Here is a 9,544-nt window from a genome sequence, read left to right as displayed (position 1 = left end):
AGAAAATCAGAATTTAGGATCGTGATTGCTCATTGACTTTCTTCATATAGTCATTAGCATTACTTATTACCAAAACTCTTATTTTCTGAGTGTTGACTGGGTTCCTGTGATATTTAAGTAGATTATATTAAAGATTTTATAATTATAAGAAATAGAAGTTGATGCTTTTTTCCCAATTATTGGCAAATATTAATTTAAAAAAAAGTATTTCAGTAAACAATAGTTTTATTTTAAATACAGGGAACTTTAAAAATTATATTTTGAGTAAATAATGCCATTAGTCTTGAGGAGTGATCTATTTTTTACTAACCTTATTAATGCTGTTTGTTCCAAATCATCACCATTATACTAAAAAGCAAGGATTATTTTTCTATTAATGGAGTCTGTGTGGAAAATATCCATGGGATGGATGGACATTCTCTGAAAAACAAGGAGCCTAGGGACCTGCTTTCATAATATGTATCTCCCATCACTGTCACTCATGGTCTTCTTGTTGCTAAACTCAACAGTCAATTTTCAGAACTCATTTTATAACCTGTTATGAACATTTGGCACAGTCAATCTTTCCCTCTTTGAATCACTCACTACCTATGGCTTCAGTGCCACCATCCTCTCCTAGTTTTCCTTCAACCTCCTTAATCATTTCATATGGATCTTCTGTGTTGGACATTCCTCCTCTTCCATACATTAGGCCTCTTCCTTTGATCCAGAGGCCCTGCTTGATGTAACCCATGCAGTCTCCTAGAGAGCTAGAGAGATTTGCTATGCCGAGGTAAAATTTCTGGGAAAACTAATGCTTCCTGTATTTTGAAAGGCAGCTATGGGCTGACCTAACCTACATTGCCTATATGGAAAGAGATACTCAAAATGCTGTTGTATGGCTCTTTCTTGCTACTTTCCATAAATTCTCTGAAGACAGGTGAACTCAGAATAGAGTTAGCCAACCTGCAAACAGAGATGAAAGGGAATATTACTATCTACCTGTAACCTTTAATCTAAACTGATTAAGAGTATGACGTTAGGACCATGCAAGTTAGAAAAATCCAACTGTTTCTCTACTGAAATGGAAGTGGTTACAAGACATGGCTGCAATCTCCTCAAAAGGAGATTTGACTGTGGCCTCAGGTCTTTTTTAAGCATTTCCTTTAAAAGTTAAGACAAGGCAATGGGAAACAGTCTAGCAGCAACGATCAGATTAAGGACAATACCTTTTTACCTGTACAGTCACCTCCTGTATACTGCCTCACTTCCTCTCTCCTTTATCTCTGGTTCCAGTCATAACTATAGTGAAAAATTCTGTGTAGGGTTTAACTTTCTTTGCCTGGCAGTACCCTACGTCAGATCATGCACTACATGTTTCTCTTTTTCGGCTCCAAGGCTTTTCTAACTCTTTGGCATGGGACACAGTGGTCCCCCTGAGCATTTATAGTTCGGAGAAATTGAGGTGACTCTCAACTAATAGGGGATGTGAGCCAGTGGCTCAATGCTCTTCAGGTCTCCTCAACCAAAAATTTCCTAGAATCATTTCCTGAGTCTCTTTAGAAAGTCACACATAGGGGCGCCTGGGTGGCTTAGTCGGTTAAGCGTCCGACTTTCGCTTAGGTCATGATCTCGCAGTTCGTCGGTTCGAGCCCCGCGTCAGGCTCTGTGCTGACAGCCAGCTCAGAGCCTGGAGCCTGTTTCAGAGTCTGTATCTCCCTCTCTCTGACCCTCCCCTGCTCACGCTGTCTCTCTCTCTCTCTCCTAGAAATAAATAAAAAAAAAAAAAAAAAAAAGAAAGTCACACATAAAACCAGTCATCTGACATGCCCCTATTGAGTTACCAGAAACTCCTGTCTGCTTTCTGCCAACACACTCCCAAATAAACTACTCACATACTAGAAAAACTGGGGCTCTGTGTTGGATGTGAGAGAGACCTTTGCTAAAACACCACCCCAAACCATACTTTAATAGGACCTTCTGAAAGTTAAGCTGAGATAGAGCGGAATGATCAGGCCCAGAAGTCAGTGGTACAATAGGAGAGCCTTTAAAACTAGTGGCTAGATGAGAATTTTGGCTATGGTAACCCACACATGGGGCTGACTGGAAACAAATCCCACTCTACCAAGTTTTTCAGGGGCTTGTTTTGCAAAGAACCCACAAGCCCAACCTGAAATAATGTCTGGTCTCTATCTTGCACCATCAGGAAACGGTCTGTAAAAGTCTCTAAGGATACCATTTTCTGTCAAGTCCATGTCAAAAAATGACCATGGAGGATAATAGACAAAGAAATCTTTGCAGAAAACAAAAGCAGCAGCTACTAGGTTGGCTTATGTAGAAATGTATTTTACCTATGGAGAAGAGTATGTTTACTGTTGCTGCCCAGCAGGATGTAAAAATTGCTGTGGAACTTTTCCAAGCTCTTATTGCATATTATTTAATTTGGAAGCAGATAACCTTAATTTGTAGATTACTGGTCCATAAGAGCTACATTTGTACTTTGTGGAGAAGACTGAAGTTTTAAGGGATCCTAGATTTCTTGCTGAATGTACTAATGTGGTGGGGCTTGGTGCTTGTCTCTCTGGAAGAGAGTGAAAATGTTCCTTTTTTTGTAGAAAGAAGGATGCATATTGATATTTAAATGGCTAAATGGCCTGATTAGCTGAGACTAATAGATTTCCCACAATATCTATTTTTTTCTTATACAGTAATAGAACTCCTAAGTTTTATCCAGATTTGGAAATACTCAGAATAAAGATATTTTCTATTGACAGTCCTCTTAGATGTGTCCATATGCATATGTTCTGGACAACAGTGCATAAACAAAAGTGATTTGGTATGGGTTTTCTGGGGAAAAGATCGTTATTTCTAAGAGAAAGCTTTTTTTTTTTTTTTTCCTGTGAACATTCCTGTACCTGGATTGATACCTGGTGCTGTTGCCATCTTGCTCCAGCCTAAGGATGTAGTCATCATTGAAAATGGCTATATCAGACAGAGTCCTGTCAGGAAAATGGAACTAGGTGCTCAAGCAGGAAGATTTATTGCAGGAAGTTAATTACAAAGTCACTAAAAGGGCTGGGATAGCAAAGAAAGAAAGAGCAAGGCAAGAGGAGCAAAGGGAAGAAAAGAATATGATACCTATCAGAATGCTGCTCTCACCTTTGGGCTGAAGTCTTCGTCTCTACACCTACCATCTGTTTGCTGAAGACAGTACTAGTGCCACAAAGTAGTGACATAAGACCCTGTAACAGTGATCATGCTGCATAAAGCCTGAAATTTTCTGCATTGGTCTTCTCTCTTTCATTTCCACTCACTGCTGTTGCTGCATCAAAAACTATCACCAGAAGAAACAAAATAGTTTCTTTCTCTTCCCATTTCACAATCTCCTAACAGAGTTTCCACTGGCATGGGTTCCTTGGAAATGTAGTTTGAGGCATCCATCCCCTTATGACACAGAAGAGAGGACAGAAGTAGGGATGGGGCAGACAGTCGTCAGACAACAACTGGCCAAGTGTCAAGGTGAAAAAATGGAAAGAACTTCATTCTTTGATCACATTTTAACCCAATATGTCATTGAATTGGAAGTCTGCTATATTTCCAGATTTACTCTTAAATAAAATAAATAATTTCCTTATAGCTTAAGATAGTTTGAATTGAGGTTTCTATAATTTGTGGCTAAAATTATACTAAATTTCAGATATAGAAATATATTAAAATATATGAGGTTATGTTGCCTCCATAGGTTTTCTAATAGTTCTTTAGCTGACATTATTCATTTTCCATAATATTAAAATTACTTATACCATTAAAATTACATAAATCAAAACGTTGTATTCATCTGAAGAATTTTGTTATCTTTCCCTTCCTTTTTTTTCCTAGTTCTAGAGAAGTACTGAAAAGTGATTTTAGGACATGTTAGAATGTGTCAACAATTTCATATTGGATGCATTTCTGTCCAGCAGAGTATCACAGTATTTTTAACAGGACTTTACACAAAATAGGCATTCTACAAACACTTATTAATTAATAAACATATGAATAGATGTTAAAGAATGAATGACTTTGAATACATGACAAAAGGGCCTCTCTATTTAAAAATATTTGAGTCATACTCTGTCCTCATTAATGGAATGAAAACATAAACTTCTATTAGTTGGTAACTACCAGGCAGTTGTTTGATATACATTACATATTTTAATCACCAATCTTTTAAGGTTGGGATGTTTATAACCACTATATGGATAATGAAAATGAAATTAAGACAAGTTTGTTGTTGTTCCCAAAGGATGTTTAGCAGCATGCATGGTAGATTCAAATTCATGTTTATTCCATTTCCAATCATTAAAGTTTTCCTTTGGTATCGGGTGGACTGTACATGATTCTATTTGTACAATATTAAGTTTATATGAGGTTTATGCTATGATTTGTTTATATTATGCTTATTTTATATTTATTATTTATATTATACTGGAGTTGTGTATTAGGATTTTTTCTTGTATTGACTTGCTTTTTAACAAGCATTAAAACACTTTCTTATTCAATATGAAACTATTAAAAGAAAATAAAACTTACAGTGTTATCATAGACAAATAATCTCTACCATCTTTTACCTCTTTCACCTCTTTCCTTTATTTTGCTATTTCAAAATATGCTTATTTATATAAATATATATCTGATTTAATTGTGAATACTTAGATACATTACATTTTATTCCTACCTCTTCTAATGGGCAGCCACCATAGTATTTAGATGGATATGTGCACTTACCTCAAGAACATTGAAAATAACTTTAAATTTTAACTTAATTTAACTTATATTTCTTTGTTAAATCAAAATATAAATTTTAGAGAACAATCCTTACTTTACTTCTAAAAGCTTGTCAATAGCGCAAAGAAGCATACATGCATTTGTCAATGAATCCTTCAAAGGACACATAATTTATGTCCTGAAGCAATAATGGAACTCATTACTGTCTTGATAAATAGATGAGTAAAATGTTTTGTTTATTGTTCCTCTGACAAATTCACTGGACCAGCAAAACTAAAAGTAAAACACACAATTGTATAAATCTTGGTTGAATCAAAAGAAAGTAGTGCTGGGAGCTGCACCGGACTCACCGGATAAAAGTCACAGTGAGGAAATGGCAACGTTTGCACAGCTCCTGCCATGAGAAATGAAAACTGGTATCTCCTTCTGCTACTACTGGCTCATGTTGGAAACGAGGCTGCTGGTATTGACCAGGCCTCACAATATTCCAGATCAGACCGATATTCCCCACAGACTCCTCATAAGAAGCATATTCCTGCCTTTTCAAAAAAGATTTCAGATGAAAGCATTGTGGATTCTTGTCAAAAGGCTCTTCCTATGGGCCTTGCAGATCCAAGACTTACATAATTAAAGGGGGCTAAGAAGACGAGTTACAATTGAGCCTGGCCCTGAGACAAAGAGCCTAATTTAAAGATAAGGACAGATATCCACTCCCACCCAATTGTTTCTGCTTGGAGCACCAGCCACCCAAGGCATTTGTGATCAGTATTTGGAGTGACTTATTCTGGCCTTGAATATGCTGATTGCACCCTGTGAAGGAACCTATTGAGGAACTTTTTCTTTTGTGATTATGGGAGCAAACATTGTGTTTCTTGAAAGACCTGTTTTTCTTAATACTTCTCTTTAAACAAGCTATTGACCCCTGCCCACAAAGAACTAACTTCACCCTTTTTATGTTAAAAACATTGTCTTGTATGCTAAATATACCTTCCTTCCACCTAGGATAGGCATCTAAATCACCTACCTCAATCACTATTGATAAAGGTTATGCAGGAGTCTTCTACAAATCTATGTTCTGGGAAATTCTTACATATCAAAGAAGTTTGTCATCAGAAATCATTGTCTAAGGCAAATGCCACTTCTATGCCATCCCCCAAACACTTAATTATAAAATAAAGTTGAGTCCCAGTCAGAGCAGAGATGCCTGCCTGGTGACCAGAAGGCTCTCATCCCTCCCTTGCTGACACTGTGCATCCTTCAGGGACCCCTGGACCCTTGCTGGAGCCGGCCTCCAACAAAGTAGAGTTTAAAATTTTTGTCAAACTTCTTATTATGCCCTTTGATTGCCAATAGTTTCATCACAATTTAAATACTTCCTGATAATCTTGTAAAATAGATCTGCAAAATTGTATTGCCTTTCTTATAAATAAGAGTCTTTTGCAGACACAGAAAGAAAAGTAATATACATAAAAAGTTTAAGATATTCAGCAATTCTGTGATTTTGCTGATATTGATTTTCCTCAGATATGTTGGATACATTATATTCAAGTTTATTCAAAAGAAATAGTTACCTTGTATACATTTCACAAATATTTAAAAAGTATTTCTAGGATTAAAAAAAAAAGAAAACAAGGGGCACCTGGGTGGCTCAGTCTGTTAAGCATCTGACTTTGTCTCAGGTCATGATCTCACAGTTTATGAGTTCGAGCCCAGCACTGTGCTCTGTGCTGACAGAGCTTGGAACCTGATTGGGATTCTGTGTCTCCCTCTCTCTCTGACCCTCCCGCACCCACACTCTGTCTCTCTCTCTCAAAAATAAATAAATATTAAAAAAATAAAGAAAAACACTGAAAGAATTAAGCATTGATTTTTTTATTTGTATTTCAAAAATTTTTTTTAACTTTTTAATGTTTTTTATTTATTTCTAGGAGAGAGAGAGAGAAAGACAGCGTGAGCAGGGGAGGGTCAGAGAGAGAGGGAGTCACAGACTCTGAAACAGGCTCCAGGCTCTGAGCTGGCAGTCAGTACAGAGCCCGACGCGGGGCTCGAACCCACGAACCGCGAGATCATGACCTAAGCGAAAGTCGGACGCTTAACCGACTAAGCCACCCAGGCGCCCCTAAAAACATTTTTTAAGTGACCCTTACACCCGGTGTGGTGCTTAAACTCATGACCCTGAGATCAAGAGTCGCGTACTCCACCAACTGAGCTAGCCAGGCAACTTTGGATATTAATACATTTTTTTTAAAGTAAGAACAATATTGAACCTTGCAATATTGCTTTCATAATCTTGACAACTCTAAGACTTTGTTATTGTTAAGGTTCTCAGAAACCTAGATACCTTCCAGCATATTTAATTTAGCTGTCAACCTCCATTGGATAGACAGTTCTATTCATTATGCTTTTTTTAGTTTTTCAAGTATTTACATGTGGTGATTAACTTGGCTAGTCTATGGGATACCTAGGTAGCTGGTAGAACATCTAGGTACTCTTGTGACAGTGTTTCTAGAATAGCTTATCTTTTAAATCACTAGTCTGAGTAAAAAGATTGCTTTCATCAATGTGGGTGGGCACAATCCAATCTGTTGAGGGCCTGAATAGAATAAAAGGCAGAGGAAGTGCAAATCTACTCTCTGACTGAACTGGGACGTCCATCCTCTCCTGTCCTCAAATATCTGTGCTCCTGGTTCTCAGGCCTTTGGACTCAGGCTGGGGCTTACGTCATTGGCACCTGGGTTCTTAGACCTTTGTGTTTGAGCAGGAAATACAACATTGGCTTTCCTGGGCATCCAGCTTGCAGCAGACTACAGATTGTGGGACCTCTCAGGCTTCATAATCACATGAACCAATCTCTATGTAAATATATATATATCAGCCTTCATAATCACATGAACCAATCTCTGTGTAAATATATATATATCAGGCTTCATAATCACATGAACCAATCTCTATGTAAATATATATATATATATTTGTCGGAGGCCGCATGCGAAAGAGAGTGAGAGAGCCCCGAGATCCTTTCTGATCACCAGGCAGGCATCTCTGTCCTGTCGGTTTTGGTGTCTTTATTTATAGGTCAAATGTTAACATGGCATCAGGAAATGGAATGTTTACAATGGATAGCTCTTTGTGATAAGGTGTTTTTGGAAAATGTACAGAAACAGATTTTACAGAAGTCTTCTTGCAGAACTGCCCCAATTATAGTGAGGTTGAGTAACTAAGAAAATAACAAGGTGTTCACATTTTAATAATGCTAAGATTAAGTCATAGGTTTGTAGATACTCTTATCCATCCTCATCACAGCTGCCAGGGTAAGGGAAGGTGTTTCTGGAAAGTAGGCCTTAGGGAAGGGGCTGCTCTACACCATCAGTTAGCAAAGGTGTATGTACTAATTTATCTTCTGCCCTTATCTGTTCCTTTTCTTTAAGTTAGGCTCTTTGTCTCCGGGCAAGACTTGATTTTCCAGTTACATGCTTTATGGCACCAGAGAGCCAACCATACCTTTAAAGAGTTTAGCTTATTTCCAATACATAGAGTAGCCTCTTTGAGTGCATTTACCTTTGTGTCTACTTTTATGATTTCTTGAATAGGTAGGACACGAAAGACATTTTTGGTTAGTTGATTTACATGTTGAGCTGTATGAACATCTTGGACTAACGCAACGGTAGAAACAGAATTGTACATGTCTTTTATGAGTAAGGGTCATTAGCCTGTTCATAGCTCAAGGGAAAGTATGGAGGGAAACAGGACCTTCTGGAGACACAATGTCTGTTCCCATAATCAAAAGAAGAAGTTCCCACAATAAGTTCCTTCACAAGGTGCAATCATCATACCAGGGTCTTAGAATAAGGGGACAAGTCACTCCCGATATCGATCAACAAGGTACCTTAGGGGTCAGTGCTCAAGCAGAAATAATTGAGTGGGGGTGAATATCGGTCATCATCTGATTGGCAAGAGACCGTGCAAACTTGCTTTAACCTCACCAGGAGTTTTCTCGACTAGTGGGCTCAGAATGGCTCCCAACATATATTTACATTTATTACATATTTACACATATGTGTGTGTGTGTGTGTATAATATTTATATTATATATGTATCGATCTATACATACCAATATCTTACTGGTTCTATTCCTCTGGAGAATCCTAATACAGATTTTGTTACCAAGAGTGGTTCTAGAAGAATGGAATTTTAAGGATGAATTTTCTAAATTGGTTCTGCAGTTTCTGGAATTAATCTCTCTAATCTGATTTGATTGAAAGATAATAATGACTTTTTTTTTCAGTAGTAAAGAGAACTGATAATTCATGGCTTGAACTGTTTAGAAATATGCAATATATCTGCATTGGTTACTCCTAATCAGCCACTTATAAGAAGCAAGGAACTAAGTAATTCCATATATGATACTTCTGAACATTTTGGAATACTAAGAAATATAGTGATATTGATTGTTTCTAATGCCTCTGGACAAAGTATTGAAATAAAAGATGACCTTAGTTATTCGAATTTCCAGTTTAAGCCACAGCAATGGCCTAAGAGCTTCCTTGTGAGCTCTGAGGCAGACCCTTATCTTTTGTAACCATAGGGCTGAAATTGCTGAAAATAGAATGCATTTTCTCATCTTGTTGTTGTTGTTGTTTTTAAATTTATTTATTTTGAGAGAGAGAACATGTGCACACACAAGCATGTGAGCGCAAGTTGGGAAGGGGTAGAGAGAGTGAGAGAGAGAGAGAGAGAGAGAGAGAATCCCAAGCAGGCTCCATGTTCTCAGTGTGGAGTCTGACTGGGGGCTCGATCT

This window comes from Hyaena hyaena, unplaced genomic scaffold (genome assembly GCF_003009895.1).
Source record: "Hyaena hyaena isolate Hyena2069 unplaced genomic scaffold, ASM300989v1 scaffold_956, whole genome shotgun sequence".
NCBI lineage: Eukaryota > Metazoa > Chordata > Mammalia > Carnivora > Hyaenidae > Hyaena > Hyaena hyaena.
This window is presented reverse-complemented; position numbering follows the sequence as displayed.